This window comes from Zalophus californianus, chromosome 5 (genome assembly GCF_009762305.2).
Source record: "Zalophus californianus isolate mZalCal1 chromosome 5, mZalCal1.pri.v2, whole genome shotgun sequence".
Classification (NCBI taxonomy): domain Eukaryota; kingdom Metazoa; phylum Chordata; class Mammalia; order Carnivora; family Otariidae; genus Zalophus; species Zalophus californianus.
Genome location: NC_045599.1, coordinates 138,423,884 through 138,447,558, shown reverse-complemented (window position 1 = coordinate 138,447,558; position 23,675 = coordinate 138,423,884). Strand labels below are relative to the sequence as shown.

General features: G+C 35.5%; 1 protein-coding gene and 1 long non-coding RNA gene across 6 annotated transcripts in view; one reads left to right on the top strand and one right to left on the bottom strand.

Moving 5' to 3' along the window:
* The window catches only part of CDH18 (cadherin 18), a 608,955-nt gene that overhangs the window by 401,507 nt on the left and 183,773 nt on the right, over positions 1 to 23,675 (bottom strand). The gene's annotated exons all lie outside the window — the stretch shown is intronic.
* LOC113929912 lies at positions 1,859 to 23,005 on the top strand. The gene is made up of 4 exons (XR_003522358.2): positions 1,859 to 2,072; positions 5,682 to 5,795; positions 15,300 to 15,436; positions 22,804 to 23,005. It is a non-coding gene; the product is annotated as an uncharacterized LOC113929912 (long non-coding RNA).

Sequence of the window (23,675 nt, the reverse complement as noted above, 5' to 3'; positions counted from 1 at the left end):
AGAGCAACATAACCTTACTTTGGTAGTTAAAACTCAAAATAATGACATATCAGGGACATTTTTAAAGATGTAATCAGGAGCTTCAGCCCTCACTTTAGTTTTCTCAGTAATGCAAATAAAGGTTTTTGTTTTCTTTCTGAAGGAGTGTACATTTAAATCATCTGAACAGAATTTTGCAATATGCATACAGAACTCACTCAAGCATCCGAAGAAGATTCTGCTTGTTTCTACGAGAAAAACAAAAAAAATGTCCCAATGTTCCTCCCATTACTTCAAAGGACATAGGGAGATTTTTCCCAAGTACATGCTGACAAAATGGACTGTGCTCTGGGAAAGTACAATCTTCTTAAGTATCTTTTTGTCATTGGCTGAATAAAATCATCGAAATACATGACACTTAAATCCCTCTTGTGTTAGACAATTTTTTAAAATCTTTTAAAGATTTTATTTATTTGTTTGGAGAGAAAGAGAACACAAGCAGGGAGAGAGGCAGAGGGAGAGAGAGAATCTAAAGCAGGTTCCACGCCCAGCATGGAGCCCCAAACAGGGCTTGATCTCGCAACTCTGAGATCATGACCTGAGCTGAAATCAAGAGTCGGACGCTTAACCAGATGAGCCACCCAGGCACTCCTGTTAGACAATTTAATTGTTCCATGTTATAAAGGTCTTTATCCAATAAACATAGTTAGTAGCACATAGAAAACCAGAGAGGTGAATATGTGTGACTTCAAGTTGTCAAAACTTGTTAGGACTAAGAATGTGGGGAGGCACTTAAGGGTATAAGTGTATAGGACTACTTTAGGAAAATATTATCAGATGCAAAAAAGCCCCAGAAATCTCTTTATACATAAGTTTTCAGTTAATATGACACAACACTGATCTTTGCTTAACTTTACCTTTGTAAATGAGCTAAATACATAAGCTTGGTTAATTGAGTACTACTTTTGGCTTTTGCTTTTCTCTTCTGAAAAACAAATGTTACATCTATGATCTTGAAATATCTCCTTGTGATCAATTCTATCTTATATTGTTAATCACAGAGTTAATTTGATTATTTTTTTTAAGATTTTATTTATTTATTTGTCAGAGAGAGAGAGAAGGAGCATGCACAAGCAGGGAGAGTGGCAGGCAGAGGGAGAAACAGGCTCCCAAATGGGCAGGGAGCCCAATGCAAGACTCGATCCCAGGACCCTGGGATCATGACCCGAGCTGAAGGCAGATGCTGCTTAGCTGACTGAACTACCCAGGCATCCCGTTTTGATTCTGATCTAATTATGGTATGGTTTACTTTCCATATCTTTGTTTTGTTGGGGAAGCAGGTCTATAATTCCTCTGAGAATATGGTGACAACTGTGGATCTGCTTTCTTGAAAAATGCAGATATACAAAGATGACCACAGGACAGAATACAGTCTTAAAGGCAAGTCTCAGAGATAACCATAGGATTTATGAAGATCTTGCAACTGTAAATGGTTTCTTGCTAAGAGATTTTTCTCCATACTGATAAAGGACCTCAATTTATATTATTTGAAGTGGGACCTTCTAGGGCTGGAGGAAGGCAGGGAGAATTCTGCAAACAAAGGGAGATATAGAGAAGAAAGATGAAGCTCAAGTGTTCCAATTTCCAAGTTAGAAATTGGAGACTGTTTCCTAAAGAAGAAGCTGGATAAGTAATGGCCAGGTTCTATAATGATCCTGGTGCTACATTTTAATTACATTTTGATTTAGGTAGAATCTTACAGGTTGGCTTCGTGTCCTAACCACATTCATCACACAGGTTTTATGAGGAAATATGTTCCAAATTCTAACAGTGGCTCACAAATGAACTTGTAGAGCACAACCTGTTTGCAATTTGGGAATGAATTGCAATCCTTTCTTTTTATTAATAGTTCATTAAAATATTGGCCATGGGATAAGGAATGAGTTGGAATACATTTAGAACTATAGCAATTTTATAATAAATTTAAAGTGATTTCTGTTTCTATATTTATGATTTGCCATTTAGTCTAAAAGCCACTTTTCAAAGATTTTTCTGATCTTTCTTCAAAAAGCACTCATCAACACTAGCTACAGGTAAGCTAAAAAATCTAATGGCTTATTTCTTTGCTTCTACATATATTTTGTGTGTGTGTGTGTGTGTGTGTGTGTATGTGTGTGTGTGTGTGTGTGTGTGTTTGTGGATTTAATGGCAGGGGCTGAGATGGGGTGCGCCACTGTCTACAGATATTTTTAACCTGTTAAAAAACAGTCAGTGAAAGTGTCAGCATAGACTAATTGTATCACAGGCCATGAAACAATGTATTAAAATCAACAGGACTTGTAACATTAAAAGTGATGGCTAGCAGAGAATCTAGGAAAAAGCTGACAAATAGCAGTTAGATTTATATAGTGTTTACTGCATTTGGTATTATTAAAATTTTTTTTCAAATGGGGAAAACCTAGATGTATGCACTAACACTAGCCATCCTTAATAATACCACTTGTATTTTTTTTAAACAATTACATTTGAAGCTAGTACACTTCTCTATAAAATGAACAAAAATATTTTCTTTTACTAGCTATTAACGTATTCCTCAACAATGTATGTTTTCATAAATTAATAGTCAGTATAATAGTCCCTAGAGATAGTGGAAGATCCATTAATTGATGAAGAGCTAATTATCAGAAAAATGAAAACCAGATGACAATTATTTTCATATATCTAGTGATATCAGATGGAAAAATAATTAATGGCACTTGGTACAAATTCTATGAGAGAAGGGATTTCACAGGACTAGTAAATGTGATCCATGGGCTTTAACTATATCATTCTCACATTCTCATTAAAAAACAAACAAACAAACAAACAAAAAATCTACCCCTTGACCATTCCTTCCTGTTAATATTAAGTTTAAATGTGTAATATATGTTAAAATGTTTAAGTTTTCATGCAAAATACCTAATGAAATTTTGATCTTTTCTAAATAGAATATATCTGTATCTACAACTGTATCTAGAAAGTGTATAAGTTAATCCAATTAAAGATATTTCTTACTAACCTAAACAATGTTATTACCACTGAGAAGTTCTATATGTTGACAACATAGTCATTAGCAAGCCCTTATCCTAAGCTTCTTTTTATTGCAATATTATCAAAGTGAACTACTAACAGTATCCAAAATTCCAAGACTTTATACAAAATCCTTCTGAATTACTTTCAAACTCGTGTAATTCTGAGAAGCACAGTTAGAAAAGTGTACCAGCTCCTTCACCTATTCAAAATAGCATGCGTATCATGCAAATAGAAAATGTAGTCAAACATGCATCAATCTAAGATCAATTATTAAAGAAAGAATGTTTGAAAATATAAATACATTCATGACTGTGCCAAAGAAATGACAAAACTAACAAGCAATCCAAATGCAACAAGCACCTGCCCAAGTCGGTGTGTCTCTCTAAGCTTTCACATACACCATTTGTCAGTAGTTGGTAATTAAAACACAGTGATCTATCACTTTATAGAGAAATAAAGAACAATCAGAAAAGGTAATTTCCAATGTTTGGTGATTAATGATAAAATGACAGTGGTATGTCTACCTTAATAAGGCTGAAATTTAAACAGAACATGATGATTGCTCAAAGGTGTCTACTAAGAATTCATTCTTTTGATGGCTGCATAATATTCCATTGTATATGAATTGTGCAAGACTGTTGAATCATAGATCTGTACCTCTGAAACAAATAATACATTATATGTTAAAAAGAAGAAGAAGAAGAAGAGGAAGAAGAAGAAGATGATGATAATAGCAGGAGGGGAAGAATGAAGGGGGGGAAATCAGAGGGGGATATGAACCATGAGAGACGATGGACTCTGAAAAACAAACTGAGGGTTCTAGAGTGGAGGGGGTAGGGAGGATGGGTTAACCTGGTGATGGGTATTAAAGAAGGCACGTTCTGCATGGAGCACTGGGTGTTATACGCAAAGAATGAATCATGGAACACTACATCAAAAACTAATGATGTAATGTATGGTGATTAACATAAAAAAAGAATAGTAAAATACTTAAACTTTACATGAAATATACAAGATGATTTCAAAGAAAATTTTGCAAGATTTTGTGGTATGCAAAAAAAATATCTTGAAGAAATGGAATTGTAGTCTGTAGTCCTGGATAAGAAGAATAAGTTTTATAAAAATGGTGTTTTCCCAAGTTAATCTATAATTTAATTAAATGTTAACAAATATCAATGGATTTTATTTTTTTATTTTTTTAAAGATTTTATTTATTTATTTGACAGAGAGAGAACAAGCAGGTGGAGGGGCAGAGGGAGAGGGAGAAGCAGGCTCCATGCTGAGCAAGAAGCCCGATGCGGGGCTCAATCCCAGGACCCTGGGATCATGACCTGAGCCAAAGGCAGATGCTTAACGACTGAGCCACCCAGACGTCCCAGTCAATATCAATGGATTTTAAAAAAGAAAAAAAGATGTCTACTAATTCAAAAGAAAAATTCTTATTTTGTTTGTCTTTGGGATAACCTTTCCCTCAGTATCCGTAAAAAGACAAGTGTTGCAAGATATCTCCATTAAAACAAACAAACAAACAAAATCTATTGTTATATATGTTTGACAAATGCTGTCCACTAAGCCTAATTCTGTAAATTGACAAGCACCATACTTTGTATTTGGTTAGAAATATAGTATTATAATATTTTATAAAGCTAAAAAAATATGATGATATATTTTTACTATTCTTTTTCTCTTCCACAATTTCTGATCATTTTCTTTGTTTCTTGACCATGACTAATTGATCTTAAAACATTAGGAAAAGCATATTCACAAAATAAACTGGTACAGAATTATATCATCGTACTTTGCCTTGGTTAATTTACTTAGTAAATTTACTAAGTTCCGAAATTATCATATTTCTTGACCTTTATAAATATCACAATTTGAACCAACATTCATTCAGTATTTAGGAATAATATTTTATATTTCTGACTCAAAATGAAATAATATCTTATAATTATAGCAACCTGACATGTATGCTTTATATTCTTTGAATGTAGACAAGGAAGAGTTAATCAGAAGTGTCTAATATATAATTTGCCTTTATTATTTCTCAATGATGTATCCTAGCAACAGTGAAAGACTAGTTGTTGCTTTGCTTTCTTCTCTTCTTGGTAAGGAAATAAAAGTCTTATTTCAGAAGGCTTATTTACTATCACTATAAAAATTGTCAGAAGTACCTGATCACTCATTAACATTTTTTTTCTTTTTTTATGGGAAAAAAGCCAACAGAATATGATTAAATGTTCAATGGAAAATGAAATTCAAGTACCCATACATTTCAAAGCATGACTGTTTTGATGAGTTCTAATATCGACAATGACAATGTTTCTTAAACATAGAAACTTTAATTAGAAATTCTTTTCTATAGTATGAACATCTGCCATAACCTTAGCCTAAAGTTCTGTATGTGCAAGAAGAAGATAGGACAATTATATTTATTATGTATTAATTATATAGAGTAATAAAAATAGACACATTTTGAGTCTAAAGTAGTTACAAAGAATATTAATATTTTCTATTGTAAAATTCTATTCTAAAAAGAACTTGTGTAATTTTAGGAACTTTGTTTTCTATAGTTGAAGGATATCGAAATGTTAAAAAAAAAATTCTAGAATTTATTCATGTCTTTCCAGGTCATTGACAGCCCTTCTTCAGAGTGCACTGTCTGTGCATGCCAAAGACATTGATAACCAGCGGCCAGTCGTGTGACCAATTTTCACCTGAGCTGAGATTTTCATTTCTTCCAAGTAAGCAGTGGTATAAGGATAATTATTTACAGTGGTAAATTTAATTATATTTTATCAGCCCTGAATGTTAATGTAAAAATCTAATACTGACTCCTTGCTAGAGAGGCTTCTCTAAATCAGAAATACAACAACAACAAAAATAATATTTGGTTATTAGGTTGAGCATTTATGCTAAGAGGGAGATGGGTAAGTTCAGTGGGTAAGAGCAGAGTCTTTGGCGTCAGTAAATTAGACACAGGTACGTAGCCTGGCTTAGTCAACTCCATGCTGTTATGTTGGACACCTCTCCTCACCACAGAAAGATCAGCTTTATTAACTACAAAATGAGTTATAACAAAATTAATATAACAAAATTATATTAATGCGAAGAAGAGATTTTGGTGCTTTCCACTTTTTTTTTTTTTTTTGAGGAAATATAACACACAACAACATCTATCCCAGGGAAGTAGAACTTCAATGAGTCAGCAGCTCCACGATCTTTGTTAAAGTATCTCAGCCATCTAAATAATAACCCTACAGAGTTGTTGGGAGGATACATTGAAACAATGCAAATAAAATGGTTTCCTGCATTTCTGTTAAACTGAAGCTCTTTGGTAAATGTTACTTTTTAATAATTATTATTGCATTAGAAATCTGATGCCAAAGATATCCAATACATGAAACAGCAAAAATAAATAAATAAAAGGAATAATTACCAAATAAATAATAAAAATACACAAGTGTTGATGTCTGTTTGTATAGTTACTCTTCTCTTGCATTATCATTAACTTCAGATTTGCCAAAAATGATACTAATCCAAAAGAAGTGTAAACCTATTTGGTGCATGTTTTAAATCTGCCTTCCCTGAAATGATCATTGTAACAGAAAGAATATCATTTCCAACTATCATCCATCTCTAAACCCCTAGCAGATGCATATCCTCCTGCCAAATATGTGACAGCAAATATATAATAGATTCAATAATCCAAATAAAATAATCATGGTGTGAGGATGCCTTGTGCCCTCTTCACTTTTTTTTTTTTTTAAGGATAATTACTATAGTTTAGAACTTAAAATATGTGCACTGAATCATATGTTATTTTCCTCTTCTCTTTGGTACATGAACATCGACTTCCATTCAGCCTGTGAGTTCATTCTTGCTGTGGCAAACATCCTTTAGGGGTCCACTAAATAGATTTTTTCTTCTTCTGCTAATGTATCAGTTAAGCTTCAAAATGTGGATAGTTCTTATTTCTTCTCAGGAAATAAATCAGTCCCCATGTTGCTCAATAGCTGTGGCCAAGATGGGATGGAATAAGAGGGAAATATAAAAAGTACTGCCTGCAAATTGGTGTTATTTACATCAATTAAGGAAATACAATATACTATGAAATATATCTAGTGAAGTGGAATCCAAATTAGTTAGCAACACTACAATTGTTTTTTTTAAGGTGTCTATTCGTACCTGAATCGAAACGACTCTATACGGGCTTAGATTACCCCCGAGTGTAAACAAGCACATTTTCCTTAAGGACGCAGCAGCAGTGGTCTGTGTTCCATTAAGCTCTGTATTATGAACTGATGTTGCGGGGATTTATTTGCTTTTTCTATCTTCAGAATTCGACTATCACAGCTGCAATCTTGTATGTAAGTTCAATTATGGATTCACAAGTGGATATGGTCAGAGATATTTCTAGGCAATCAATCAATACTCCTTTACTTATATTAATAATTCATAAACTTTATAGACATGATGGCAAAGGAACTCAAGAGTTGACATAAGTACTCTAAGAATGTATGGTACTACAATAGTCAAATAACGCTACCAACATGTCTGAAGGCAATACATAATATAATCATCTATTCGAAAGTATTTGAGTAAGGTGCACGATGTGTCCTAGAATTGGAGATGAAACATGTGCCAAGTAGACAAAGACCCTGCTTTTTGGGATGGTACAGACCAGGCAGTAGGGTACAGATAGACATCAACCCAATAATCATGCAAATAATAATAATAAAACATTCTAAATTCCAGGGTGTGGCGAGGGGAATGCACAGTGGAAGTATATAAAGGAGTATATAAAGGAGGGTTTCCTCTGGCCTGGGGAAGGCATTCTTTCTGAAGTGACATCTGAGCTGATGTGATAAAGATAAGTAGATACCTACCATGTAAACAGACTGGAGGCAGAGGGAAAATTCCGGGCAGAGGGTAGAACATCTTCAAATGCCTGTAAGCATTACACAGCTAGAAGAAAGTTATTGTGGCTGACTCTTGAAAGATCAAGAAGTGGGGTAGGGGAAGTCAGCTAGGGACAGGAGCTGGAAGCCCTAACTGGGGGCAAGCGCCAACCCCTCTTTTAGACTATGATATTATCCCCAAACAGTGAGAAGGCATGGGAAGGTATTTGGTAGCTCGGTGTCATGATTACACTCACATTCCCATTAAAAGCTCTGTTCTCTTGCTGTAGCAAGAAATGGGGAGGGGGCTAGGAGTCTGGACCAAATAGGATGGTGATCTGAAAGAGGGTGCTGCTGGTGAAGAGACAGAGAGGGGGACAGATCCCAGAGATCATTAGGAGACAACACCTGTTATGGACTGAATGTGCCTTCAAAATTCATATGTTAAAAACCTAACCCCTAATATGATAATATTTGGAAGAGGAACTTTTAGGAGATAACTAGGTTTAGATGAGATCATGAAGATGGGGCCACGATGATGAGACTGTATCTTTATAAGAACACACCAGAGCTCAGTCTTTCTCTGCCATCTGAGAACAATGAGCAGGCAGTTGTCCGCAAGTCAGGAAGAGCACTCTCACCAGAACTGAATCTGCTGGCACCCCAATGAACTTCTCAGTTACAAGAACTGTGAGAAGTAAATGTTCTCCTTGCCACCTGGTCTAGAGTATTTTATGATAGTGATCTAAGCAAAAACAATACCCATAGAGAAGGTGAACCAAATACAGGAAGAGGGAGGAAGTTACTAAGAGTTATTTTTAGATAACTTGCTTTAGTAATAGATGCCATAGGGAAAAGGAACCATGGAAGAGCCTATATTTAGGTTGGTGCATGCTGGGCGGTAACCACATTCAGATGTGGTAGAACTTGAGCTGTCTTTGAGACTCTAAGTAGTGGTGTCATAGATTTACAGCTCTGCAAATCAGAGAAGGTGTCTGGGTGAGAGAAACACTTTAGGAGTCATCGATTCCAGGTAATAATTAAAGGCATGTTTAAGAGTGCTCAGGAAGAAAGCACGGAGTAAGAAAAAAAGAGACCCAGGATTGTCTGGCTATTAACGATCTACAGCATTTAAAAGCTTTGTAAAAGCAAAGATGATTGAAACAAAGTAGCCACAGAGAAAGGCACGAAGGAAGAGGCACATTCATCGACTTCATATGAAATTTTCTTGAAGAAGGCAGACAAATGCATCAGTGTCTGAGGCTCTAAGAGATTAAGGGGGATGAAAACTGAAGAGTGCCCATGGATGTAGGCACCTGGAGGTGGGCTGGGAATAGTGTCAAAATTAGAGAATAAAATCAAAGAATTTTCTGACTGAAACAAACTTTAGAGATCACCTTATAGTTTCCTCTATTGTCAACACTCCCCTTCACCCCTGAAATGTTATTCCATTTGTAAGTGAAGAAACAAGAGTGGAATTATCTTGGTAATGCTTATTTTACATTCCAAATTTACAGACAGCAGATGCTCTGGGAAAGATAATGTGTGCACGGAAGAATGATGAGAAAACTGCATAAAAGAGATTTGTTTGAGCTTAGTTTGAAGAATTAATGGAATCAAGTGAAATGCAGTGGGTAAGAGGGAAGGCTAAAAGTGCTCAATGTTCTGAGTCACAACTACAGGAGAGCATGAGTGAGAAGACAGGGAACCATGAGGATACTTCAAAAGGGTGATTGGACCCTGAGCCCGAGGAATTAGCTAGGTCCAGATGACTTTCACAGGGCTTGAATGCCAGCCAAAGGATTTTAGACATTTCTTAGATATAGTGAAGAGCCTTTGAAGCATTTGGTCAGGAAATTGGCAGGAAGAATATGAGTATTTTAAAGAAAATCAATCCCTTTTGCCCATCACTGTGGAAAGAAAGAAGGAATCAAGAAAAATGTCAGAAAAGAGGTACTGATTTTTTAAAAGCAGAAATTGATGTTTTGTGTGTAGGCACAGGATCCTTTCATATTTTGTGCTAAAAAAGAATTAGGTTCTCATTATATTAGTCATTATTACAAGGATATCTTAAAATATTAGTAACTTGAGAAAATAAGGAAAATATAATACTTGTCACATTTTTTAATGAAATTTATGACTCTAGAAGGAGATAAAATACAAATAAATGTATCTGTTGAAATAGTTATTCTTACATTTTTGAGAAGCAAGAGAGAAAGATTTGATTTGCATCAGAAAAAAATTAGAAAGAGATTTTTCTTGAAAATGCTAACAAGTTCCCAGGGTCCTGGATTTTCAGTGACCCCGACTTTCCTTGACTTTTCAGCTACGAAACAAAACAAAACAAAACAAATAAGAATTTTCTATCATGGTTACAACCTGGGTCTGAAATTAGAGAATCATAATGAGTCAGTGGCAGTGCAAGAAGATATGGAATGTGTACCTGTACAATTAAAATGTGGCCCCTATGCTCCCCACAAGAAAATGCAATTAGCTTGACATGGATAGGTGAGGTCAAGTGTTCGCACATGTTCATATTTGGATATATCCATCCATCTAAATATACACACAGACTACTAAATATTTTGGCTTTGTGTTTTATTTTTGGCAAACAATAGTTAAAAATATGAACGGATAACTAGTAAGATAGAGGAGAGTGTCAGAAATAGTAAAAGCAGTTTGAATATTATGCTTCTTGGAGAATGGGGTTCAAGAATCACTTTTTGCTACAAGAAAAAAACACAACCCCAAGTCAATATTTCATAATAACTGGAGTCAATACCTCTGGAAAGAAACACTCACATACACAAACACAGTCACATTTCTATTAAAAATAAGTCATGATAGAAGTTGGTCACTTTTTTTTTTCATGGTGATAATGAAATTAGTTCCCACCTACTACAGTCTTAATTCTTTTTTTTTCTCTGAATGAACTAACAAAAATTACTTCTATAACCTATTCAATCGAGGCCCATTAGGAAAGAAGTATCTATGCTAGGAAGGACAGTAAATAGCCTCTTAGAAAATCAGTGATATGGGGAGCTTTGAAGTTGCACTAAAACAAACTGCTTGATTTTTAAGGAAAAGATGAAAATTAGCATTTTTGCCTGAGTCTGCTTTTGATTTCTAAGTCCTCTTAGAGGATCCTTTATTGATTTTCTTTTAAAAAATATTTCTTTATTATTTGAGAGAGAGAGAGAGAGAGAGCACTCATATGGGTGGGGGCAGGGAGGTCAGAGGGAGAGAAAGCATCTCAACCAGACTCCCTGCTGGGTCTGAAGTGAGGCTGATCCTGAGACCCTGAGATCATGACCTGAGCCAAAATCGAGTCACATGTTTAACTGATTGAGCCACCCAGGCGCCCCTAACTTTCATTTGAGAAATACTGTATCTTCCATGGTCTTCCCCAGTTCATTTCTCAGTGGTCTCTCCTTCCTCCACCTGGATCCCTCATTAGCATTTTAAACTCTTCATCTTGCCAAGTTTGAGACCTCAGACTGTATCACTTTCATTTGTCTGCATGTACAACCTACGTCAGTTGCCCTTTTTCCTTTACATTAATTAAAATTGACCTTTTCTGAAACTCAAGTTGCCTAAAATGTTGTCTTTATTTCCTGCCTCTTTTGTTCTCCAAACTGTTGCTGGAACTCTCAAATGGTAAATCCTGCAATTTTAAAATGGGATACCATTTGTCAGAGTTGGAGTTGGAAGTTTTTGGTCTTTTTTATCCATGGGTTGTTCTCTGGGAAAACTGGCAAAGAGAATGCTCCACACATCTCTTGGTAAAGTGAAACGCATAGTGGGAGCAGGGAGGGTCTCAGCCTTTGACCTCAGCAGATGCTAAGTAGTGCCAATGGTGGCAGAGAGATCAAGGTTGATCTGTGAAGGCTACACACAATTAAACTTTAATTTGAAAAAGACTGACCATGAGATACCTGATTATTTTCTAAATTCTTACAGGCATAGAATATACAAATCATTGAGTACCAGTGATGGAATCAACGTCAAAAAATAGTAGTAATTCTCAAATTATCCTCTGTATAACATACCTGAGAGTGGTGTTTAATATTTGATAGGACTCTTCAAATTATCACTGTTTCCCAAAGCAGTCTGGGGCATTTCCACTGAGACTGCATTTATTCATATGTATCCCATATCTGCTTTTTGTAAAACTTGCCATTTGAGAGAAAATATTACTTTTTTAAAGAAATTGAAATATTAACATTTCAATTGTATTAAGACAGCCTGACTGCATGAAACATTAATATCTCTATGTATGTATGTCTGTACAAATATATGTATATATGTTTTTATCTTTTTTCTTTTATGAATTTTTCTCTTAATTTGCTCATTGGATATATCTTATCAGAAGAGATAATATTTATTAAGTGGCTGGTCCGATGTCCATATTGTAGCTAGGGCTCCTTAAACATCTATTCACTACTTCATCTTTTAACAGAACTTTTGTTTTTGACTTCCATTAAGCTTATAGGTAATACCACTGCTTGGTTTTACTCCATGAATTAATCATTCTTTTATTTTAAACTTCTGAATGATTATCGATATAGCCATGTTAAATGCTTCAGGTTGTGCAGGCCAACATTATTGGAGGAAGCCTCAACTCTGATCCCTCACTCACACCCCACAGTAACTTCCTAAGGAATCTTCCTGCTTCTGTGGTGTCCCCTTCTACAGTCTAATTTCAACACAGCAGCAACAGGGACCCTTTTAAATCATCAGTCAGATTATATCACTCCTCAGCTGGAAGCCATCAAAAGCCAAAAGTCCTTTATGCGATCCCACACGATGCTATAGGAGCTGACCTCTCCTTAATATGGCCCCCCTCATGTGCTCCACACCCATTGCATATGCCTTCTTTGATGTGCTGGATTGTACTAGACTTACATCCCTCCCCTTAGCCCAGCTCTAGCTATTCCTCTGCTGGAAAATGCTTCCTTCAGATATCTACATGTGCTATTCTTTCCTCTTGCCCCAGTTCTTGGTCAAGTCTTACTTCTCATGAGACAACTCTTAACCCAGGTATTTAATACTGAAGCCCACAGCTCCCCCGTCTCTCTTGGGCCCGTTCCCATATCCCTTATTCTTCCCTAAATTTCCCCTATATGTATACCTACTAGCTTGGAAATATGATACGCTATGCTTATTATTTATTTTCTGTGTGTCCCTGCTAAACCATAAGATCCATGATCCATTAATGCAGGGGTAGCTGTCCCTATGTGTGATAGATGTAGTCCAAGTCTTTGAAATAGTGCCTGAAACTTAGTAGATACCCAATATTATTTTTAAATCAGGATTTCACATTTGTTCTTACACAATTTTATTTTTGTTAACTTATTGCAATCATTCCAGTCTGTGAAGGGCATTTAATTTTTTTATCTTGTCATCCAAAATATAAGCTAAACCTAGCAACTCTGCTTAACTTGGATATTTTATATACACGGTTTCAACAGAATTTGCTGCTAAGAATTCTGTTTTTCACAGCCAATGCCAAGTATAGAGCTGTGCAACATGCACATGTTAATCAAGATGGCAGTCTTCCTATAAGCAATCTTCTGTGAATATTCTATTAAAATAGTGTAAATTAATGATCATGCAGTCCACGCTTTTAGAATGTCCACAAATTATTTTGAGAAAATCTGTCAAATTCACAATTGAAATCAACATATATCATGTCTACATTTTAAGTTAATTTTACTAGTTCCATGATAACATTTTTTTTTCAATTTGAAACAACTGATTCATGGTGACTTTGAAAAAATTATTTCCTTTTTTAAGAGTTCACAAATTGTGGATTAAAAAGAATCTGATATACAGTGATTGGATTCCACTTCTCTATAAGCTCCAAAAAATGAGGATTCTTTTGTGTCACCTACATTCTGGGCTATTTTCCCTCATTCTCCTGTATTTCTCCTTCCCTCCCTCCTTCCCCCCGACCTCTCTTTTTTCCCTCCCGGCTCTGAGGACTTAAAAATCATATTGCATGTTCTTCTAGAATCATGGTCCTGAAGTTTTAAAGTACTTTAAGCAACTGGAGAACTCAGCATCCTATCTGTGAGACAGTTTAGAAGACTAGAAAAGACTTTAGGATAAGATTTAAAAAGGTGGGTTTCACATTATTGGGTCCCCACATAATAACCTTGAGACTTGGAAAATGCTGTTTCATGTCTCTGAGGTGCAACTTCTATATAAAGGCAGCAAGTTATATTCATTCAGTTTACCTCTCTTGAGAAAACAAGAGTTAATGGATGCAGATGCACATTAATACACATCATATTAAGGCAAGAACTTACTATTGTAAGCTCTTTGAAGGAAAAACACACTACATTATTTATTGTCACATTTCCTCAATACTTAGAAGAGTATACAAGTTGATACGCTAAAATACATGCTGAATCATAATGCATTACAGAATGTGGCCAAAAATTCCATTTTTATTAGGTAGCTCTTTGATACAACTCCAAAAGAAAAAATTGAACTGAGCCTCTAGAATGGGCAAGTACTAATAGGTATTAATTCTTGAGCAGTTGAGGGAGAACAGTGAGAACAGGAAGAAAGAGAAATCCTGTCTTCAGGACCTCACAATTCTATAAGAAAGTGAGCAGTATTATAAGTCTCTAAAGTGATGTTTGTCTTAGTATTCTAGTAGTATCCTTTAAAATCAGAGAATTTTATGTACTGAGGAAAACTTGCATGCGTACAGGGCACAAATATACAGCCAAAATATGTCAGTGCCAGCCTTAATCTCTGATTTTAAATGGAACAACTTCAGAAAATGAATAACTTTTAATATGACAGTTCAACTACTGAAAGTTGATACACTCCAAGATAATGTGAATCCACATTTATCTTTAAACAATGACTTAGCATTTACTGATCAGATTTTATTGCACTGTGCCATCAGAGTTAATTTTTTTCATATATAAAAAAATAAAGTTTTAAAACTCTATTATCTTGAACAGAATCATGGAAGAAATTCAGGCAACACAGGACATGGCACAATAATTTCTCTGTGAATTAGTAAACATAATGCATCATGACATGTGCTTAGGTCTTGCCCCAATATATCAAGACTCACGGACACAGATTAATGCAGAGATTGCATTTGTTTGTTCAGGAGTACACTAATAACTGTGCCTCGTATGTCTGCAGAAAAAAAGAATAAATAATAAACAAATTTTATGATTAGATAAATGCAGTGAGATTTTTTTAATTGCCTTATCAAAATTAGACCATTCGTTGAAAAAGTAGTAAGAGATCTCAAAAGTATCATGTAAGTACAGTTTTTGTCTATTGTGGTAGACCAGTTATCCTATTTAAATTTTACAGATGTCCAATGGTTGGATGGAAGAGAGGATGTTCACTTCTACTTTGAATATATGACTGAAGTTCTGTTCCAATATGAACAAAGAAATGGTAGTGAGAATGTAAAAAAAGGAGATGATTACACCAAGTATAGACTTATAGTAAGTAGGCTTTCTGGGTTATGTTTTCCTATACATAAACGGAAACAAACAAATAGTGAATGAAGGAATAAGCCTATAAAAGCCCAAACATATTAACCTGTCTCTATGTTAATTTTCTTCCCTTTTCAATTACATTGAGGATAGCTGTAGCTATATCCTATAAGGGAAACTAAGACCTTATAAATGGTAAATTCAGCATTGGTAGATCACTTCACACTTCTATTTTATCTCTCAAAACCCATTTTGAAGTAATTGCAGACCCAACGTTAGAAAATACCCTTTTCTAGACCATAATGCATAGCATGATAAACGTCCCTGGTTAAATTCTTATTATTTTTGAAACCTTTAGGTTATAATTCATGATATCCTACAGAAAATTCTGCTTTACCTTTGATATTCACTAGATAATTTATATGTCAAGAACTTTTAAGAAAACTAATCATTTGAGCTATCTTTTTTTTAAGGATTTATTTATTTGAGAGAAAGTGAGAGAGAGAGAGAAAAGGGGAGGATCAGAGGGAGAAGCAGACTCCCCACTGAGCGGGGAGCCTGACGTGGGACTCGATCCTGGGACTCCAGGGTCATGACCAGAGCCAAAGGCAGTCGCTTAACCGCCTAAGCCACACAGGTGACTCTCATTTGAACTATCTTAATAAGCAATAATTCAAAGAGATGAAAACTCATTGGGTATAATGTGGTGAGCAAGTGTGCCTTGTAGAATGGATCTTAAGAGGCACTAGTTTGGGTCCCAGCTATATGGTTAATATTGTTGCTGTCACTACCACCATCTTCTCTAAAATCACCATTTATCCAAAGTATATTCACACAAATTTCTCTTTATCAAATAATATATATTAGATAAAACATATAAACTTACTTTTCTCATCTCCGAAATTAAGAGGCAGAGAACAAAGTAAGCTCATGCAAAGATGAGGGGATTCAGTGCAACATTAAAAATACCATTTCAAAGCAATTAAAGAAAAGATAAATCACCTCAAAATCATATTGTGAAGATTTTTTCATCATCTAGAAAAAATACAATTAGATTACTACCTCAAACATGATACAAGTGCAAATTTTAGAAAGCACAAAAATTTAGATATACACAAATAATGCACTTGAAAAAACAATAGGAAGGGCCCCTGGGTGGTGCAGGGGGTTAAGTGTCTGACTCTTGATTTTTGCTCAGGTCATGATCTCAGGGTCATGGGATCCAGACCCGAGTCGGGCTCTGCACTGAGTTTGGAGCCCGCTTGAGGTGCTCTCTCTCCCTCTGCCCCTGCCTTCCCCCCCAACTTGTGCACACACTCTCTCTTTCTCTCTCTAAAAGAAAAAAAGAACAAACAATAGGAGAAACTTATGTGACTTTAAGTCAGAAAGAACACTGTAATTATAAAATAGAAAACACAAATGAAAACAGTGGCAAAAAATACACATAAATGACAACAACATAAAGTCTAAGTCTAAGACAAACTACAGAAACTTTGTAACTTATCTCAGTGATAAATTATCTTGAAACATATAAAATTCTTGAAAAGAAAAATGCAAAACTCAATATACAATTGTGCAAGGTATATAAAGATTTCACCACAAAGAAGTGTAAAATCTTATGAAAAGACATGCAACCTCAGTCATAATATAATTAAATCTATATGATATTTTTCACTTACAATGAAGAAGAAAAATTTTAAAGAGTATATTGGTAATAAAGTATGAAGAAAGAAATTTTCTTTTTTTTTTAAAAGATTTTATTTATTTATTTGAGAGAGAGAGAATGAGAGATAGCACGAGAGGGAAGAGGGTCAGAGGGAGAAGCAGACTCCTTGCTGAGCAAGGAGCCTGATGTGGGACTCGATCCTGGGACTCCAGGATCATGACCTGAGCTGAAGGCAGTCGCTTAACCAACTGTGCCACCCAGGCGCCCTGAAGAAAGAAATTTTCATAAAAAATCCTCAGTTTTAATTTTAATACACTAAATCAATAAATAAAGCCCATATAAAGTAAGGCTCTTTATCTTTTTATATTTATTTATTTATTTATTGAGTAAAGCGATAGAAGTTTATTAAGTGAAGATACAGGAAAAGTGAGAGGGTCCTGACAGCGTTGCCAATGAGGGTCTTTAGGGTTGGTCTTTTATAGAAAGCTAACCAGGGAACTTAAACTGAGGCTCTTTAAAGCCATCGAGAATATTTAAAACTATATATTAAAAAAAAAAAAGGTCTAGAAACAAAGATGTTTGAAAATCAGTGGCTAGAGTAAAGGTCTCTCACATTTATCTCTGGCTTTTCTTAAGGAAGGAGGATAATACTAACATCAGAATTGAAGATGGAGAGTATTACTGAATTAACAGTTTCACAGGCAAACTTTTTGTCTCTCAGTGTATTGTCACAAGTAATCTTAGTTCGCAGGGAGAGTGTTTTTATTCAGAGTAACTAATCCCATCCCTCTAACAAAAACTGCCAATGGAAATACTTTAATAGAGGAATATAAACAAAATCATTTCTTGTTCTGTTCATGTTTCACATATATTCTGCTTTTGCTCGGTCAACTGAAGCAGTATTAATACTTCTCTCCATCAAGTTGTGATATGGTTAAATGAGCCTGAAATTGCTACAAAATCGTGCTTTAAAAAATGATCAAAATGTTCACAAATGCTAAATACAGAAATAAACTTTTTTCAGTTAAAGAATTATGTGGAGGGGCACCTGGGTGGCCCAGTCAGTTAAGTATTTGACTCGATTTCAGCTCAGGTTGTGATCTCAGGGTCCTGGGATCGAGCACTACAATGGGCTCGGTACACAGTGGGGAGTCTGCTCAAGAGTCTCTCTCTCTCTCTCTCTCTCTCTCTCTCTCTCTGTCTTCATCCCTCTGCCCCTCCTTCCAATCACATGCTCTCTCTCTTTCTAATATAAATAAATAAGTCTTAAAAAATAGAATTGTGTAGATATTATAGTAGATAAAACCTGTCAAATAAACATCAAGTGCTATCAGGCAGCTTAATATTATATGTGACACTGTCAAATCTATGTTTTTGATGTAAAAATCATCCCAAACCTCCTCCCCACCTATTGTTAACAAGATCCTTATTGGCTTGCAATACAAATAGAAAAAAAATTATATATATATATATATATATATATATAAAATCACTGAGATGCTACATACTTAATGAATTTACTTTTAATCTCACTTCTCTACCAGCAATTATTCTCTCATCCTTGGAAATTTATATACATTCTCTGTTTAACTTTACTGGCCTTTGAAACATTTATTTTGCTATTATTCTTCCAAAGACCATATGAATAATTATTGAGGAATCAAAAAACTGAACCAAAAAAGCATTATATGTCTTCTTAGTATCATTAAAAATGCTCAAGATGCTTCTGCGTTGTGAGATTTTTTTTTTTTTTTTTGGAGGAAAGGAAAACATTGACTTACTTCCCAAATTAGCTATAGATTGTTATATTTTTATCATTAGGAAGACAGCCCCCTTTATATATATTTGGTGACAGCTTTAACATGAATTCTGCAACAGTCTTGAAATAAAATAAAGTGGAATCTCTGTATCGTCCCCTTGGATCTGGGTTTGTGGTTGCTTTGAGCAACAGGGCGCATAGAAGTAACATTCTGATTAGGCGAGACTAGGTCTCAGAAGACTATGCAACTCTCTGATCATTGAGACTTGAGCCACCATGTAAATCCACGGACTGCCAGGTTGTAACAAAGCCCAGGTCACATGGAGAGGCCACTTATAGGCATGTACTGATAGGCCCAGCTGAGTGCAGCCTTCGAGATATATCAACCCCAACCCCAGATATGTTAATGAAGAAGCCCTTGGATGATTTCAGCACCAATCATTTAGGAAACCTCAAGCCTTTTATATCTTCCCTTATGAGGCTCCAAAGCATGAAGCAGAGACAGGCCATGCCCTTTGGGTACTGTCTGATTTTCTGTTCCATAGAAACTGTCAACATAAGAAGAAAAGTTGTTACCTTATACCAATAAATACGGATTTTGTTACACATCAGTAGATCTGGAAGAGATTATTTCCTTTAAGTAACTTTGTCACTTGTATATGGGTTCAATTTGCTTTCCCTTTGTCATTACACTTCCAACTTCACACATATTACAGAAAATGCAACATCTATCCATCTAGACTCCACTCTAATGAAAATATAAGAATGCATCCTCAAACAGTAGTCATGTTTACTATTTTTCTTTCCTTTTCCCCATTATAGCATTTTAAATTTTGATAAGACATTAGGAATCCTCTAACACAGTTTAAAATTAGCTGCATACAGGAAACAAAGAAGTAATGTAGATGAGAAATCTGAGTGAGCATCAGAGCCGAGTCATGACTGAAGAGTACTGGGGACCATAGCAGAATCTAAAAGTGTGCAATTCCAACACCTCCCCAAATGGAATACAACTTCAATACTTCCCATACACCTGACATGGCAGAGTAGATTTTAAAATACAGGCTGCAGAACCTAGGAGCTTTAGAAAATCAATAAGTTTTGCTCTTAATTTCATTTGTACAATATTTTAAATATTTTTAAGACTACAATAAAAATGAAATATCAAATATGTTTTATACCAAGTTAGCACATGGGCAACCATTAATTCACTCTATTATCCAGTTAACTTTTGTAGAAACCTCAGGATAAAGTTGCTTCAATCATTCCTGTTTAACTGAAGAATATTCCAAGTTTGCTAAGTGTGGTCTTTAAACACTTAGTACACATTATTTAGTAATCAAGATTTTTTTTTCAATTTTGAAACAAACAAAACAAAGCAAAAGCATACTTTGGAGACTGAAGTTAATGTAATACTAACAGCTCTCTCTTTTTTTAAGATTTTTAAATTTATTTATGTATTTGAGAGAGAGAGCACAGGCTGTCTGAGCCACCCAGGCACTCCTACCACTAACATGTCTTATTCATAAGCCCTAGTTTTCAACTTTTCTATCAGTCAAAACAGTCTCATTTTTCTAAAGGAATGACTCTAAACAAATTACAGGTAATAAAATTGGCTCTCAAGTATGATTATATTTCTTTGACATATTTTCTCTGTAGAGAGACTACAAAAGATTTGATATGGCATGACGCTTCAATTTGCTACCAAAATGAGAATCAGTGATCCAATTTACAAATTTTACATACCATTTTTTTCCTTTTTCTTTTGGATAAGCTATGCCTAGGAATTTCAGAATGTAATGGCTAGCAACCAAATTAATTAATTATTTTAAACATAAATAACTTTTATTTCCAACATGGAAATCATCTACATAAATTTAAAAGATCCATATTTAGATGAAGGATCCAAATAGCTAGACCATAGTCCGATTAACCTAAACATTGTGCCATTCATAAAAAAGGCAAACAAACATTAAATGGATTGCTGTGGGGTTGTTTTTGTCAATTGCTATTCTTGATAGTGTTGGGAAATTTACATTGACTTTTTTTTTTTTAAAGATTTATTTATTTACTTTTAGAGAGGCAGAGAGAGAGAGAGAGAGAATCCCAAGCAGACTCTGCGCTTAGCACGGAGCCCAACTTAGGGCTTGATCCCACGACACTGACATCATGACCTGAGCTAAAACTAGGAGTTGGTGCTCAACCCACTGCTCCACCCAGACACCCCTACATTGACTTCTTTAAAGTAAATAATACTAATACTAACAGCAGCTAATGTTTACTGAGTGCTAATTATGTAACCAAATAACTATAAAAAGGATTTAAGATTTTACCTTGCTTTTAAGCCAAGTTAGCCTGCTTATGATGTTTTTATAAATGGTGGCATAAAACATGGGATTCCTAACTCAGACACAGAAGACATCATTACTCAGGACACAGCATACAGCATGAGTTTCATGTTCACATTAGTTTTCCTGGCCCCACAACTGTCATGGGGACCCTATGAAATAGCTTGTATGCATGTTGCACATGTATACTTAGACCGAGGAATCCAAGCATAGAAAATCCCTAACTTTCAAAGGTAGCTCCTAGCACACATGCTCACTCTTTCCCTAGGATGAAGACATTATCTTTATTATGAGGTAAAAAAAATAAATAAATAAATTTCCCCCCTTTCATGAAAGGAGATCCTATCTCTATGATCTATGGTTCTTCCTATCTCCAAATCTATCTTATCTCTCATCCATGGCTTAGCCAGGGATGTCAATGCCTCTTGCTCAGAACATGTGCAGAAACATGAGAGAGTCGCAGAGAATGTTCTCCCTCCCAGGTGGCATACTAAATAGTTTACATATAATAACTCGGTTCATCCTCACAAAACTCTATGAGACAGCATTGATTCTTGCATTCCCTTTATAGAAGAGGTTATATAACTTGCAAAGTCAAAAGACTATATTGTGGTGAAGCCTTGATTAGAACTCAAAAAGTGCCTAACTCCAGATACTAAAGTTTTAACCAATGTAACATCTTGACTCTTAAAATGAGTAAATGTAACCAATACCTTACCAATAGTAATAACAAAATATTTCTTTTAACATTAAAGATCCAAGATTCTGAAACACAGTATGAAAAGATAGATGAAAGAAAGTGTCGTGATATGTTATTTTATTTATTTTTTATTATTATTTTTTTAAGATTTTATTTATTTGACAGAGAGAGACACAGTGAGAGAGGGAACACAAGCAGGAAGAGTGGGAGAGGGAGAAGCAGGCTCCCCGCGGAGCAGGGAGCCGGACACGAGGCTCGATTCCAGGACCCTGGGATCATGACCCGAGCGGAAGGCAGACGCCCAATGACTGAGCCACCCAGGTACCCCGTGATATATTATTTTAATAAAATCATATTCTGATGAGAGCCACTCAGGTTAGCTGCTTTCTAATGTGGGAAGGCAATTTCATCAAGACTATATGTAAAAAACTTAAGGGAGGGATGCCTGGGTGGCTCAGTCAGTTAAGCGGCTGCCTTCGGCCCAGGTCATGATCCCAGGGTCCTGGGATCAAGTCCCACATCGGGCTCCTTGCCTAGTGGGGAGCCTGCTTCTCCCTCTCTCTCCCTCTGCTTGTGCTCTCTCTGTCAAATAAATAAAATCTTAAAAAAAAAAAAAAAAACTTAAGGGAAGAAATGTGAAATTGAGTCTCAATTTATCTTTAGAATACTGAAGAATTTATGATGTACACATTTATTTGTAAATAAATTATAAGTGTTTGCCCTCTGACCCAGGTGATGGCATGCCTTTTCTAAATTCTGCTTTTTTATTGTGATTCTGAGCCTTTAAACAGAATTTGGCCACTGAGCCTATAAGAGATTTCATGTCTATTAAATCCATTCCATTTTATTGTGTTTATTTGAGATAAATCTATTATTTACACAACTTGCTCTTTGATCATGCAGAGATCCTAACAACACAGCACGCCAGGGTCTATGCTGCATGATTTATCGCCATGGAGAAGCTCAAGCAATACCCAGACTCTGAGAGGAGGACAAAGGCATCTCCAGATCACCTGCAAAGAAACCCCATGGCTTTCAATGGCTGCAGTCCAAATACACTTAAACTGAATTAAATTGCACCCAAATACTGGAAACAAATATTAAAATGGATTCCACCACATATGCTGCTCACCAATGAGTTAATTTTTTCCCAGTACTAGAAACCATTGATAGAAATGAATTAATGTTTGCAAATACTCTTAATAGGATCCGCTATAGAAAGCTTTATGTAAAAACTATTGAAGAGTTTGTCAAAAAATATAAGAGATGGGAATCCTAGATATGGTCAAGACTACTTCCTTTTGCATTTGATTTAGAAATTGCCAAACATTATATAGATTTCACGTGGTTAAGTACGACCCGGTATTCAATACTTGCATGCAAGGAACAAAGTATTTTTAAAGAAAGAAATGTAGAATGGCCAAGAATAGAAAAAAAAGAAAGCAAGACACTGGGAAGAAACATAGGGCTGAGCCTGGAAAGGTAAGAGCCTAAAGCTGGTATTGCCGTGAATCATCTGTCAGCTGAATTGCCACCCTGAACCTCAGGATCTGTTAATAAACTTATTGACTGCTCACAGAAAGTCAAGCTCTACTAAGCTCTTTAAAATGTGACCTTGTTTACTCCCCACCACACAGGTGGATACAGGGACTGTTATTATTATCATCCCATTTTTTGGCTGATGAACCTTAGTCAGAGGCAGTTCCAGAAACTGGGCTGAAAGAGGGCTAGAGCATTTTCCAATGTTTTGAGACTTCAGACTCACACAGTGGTTT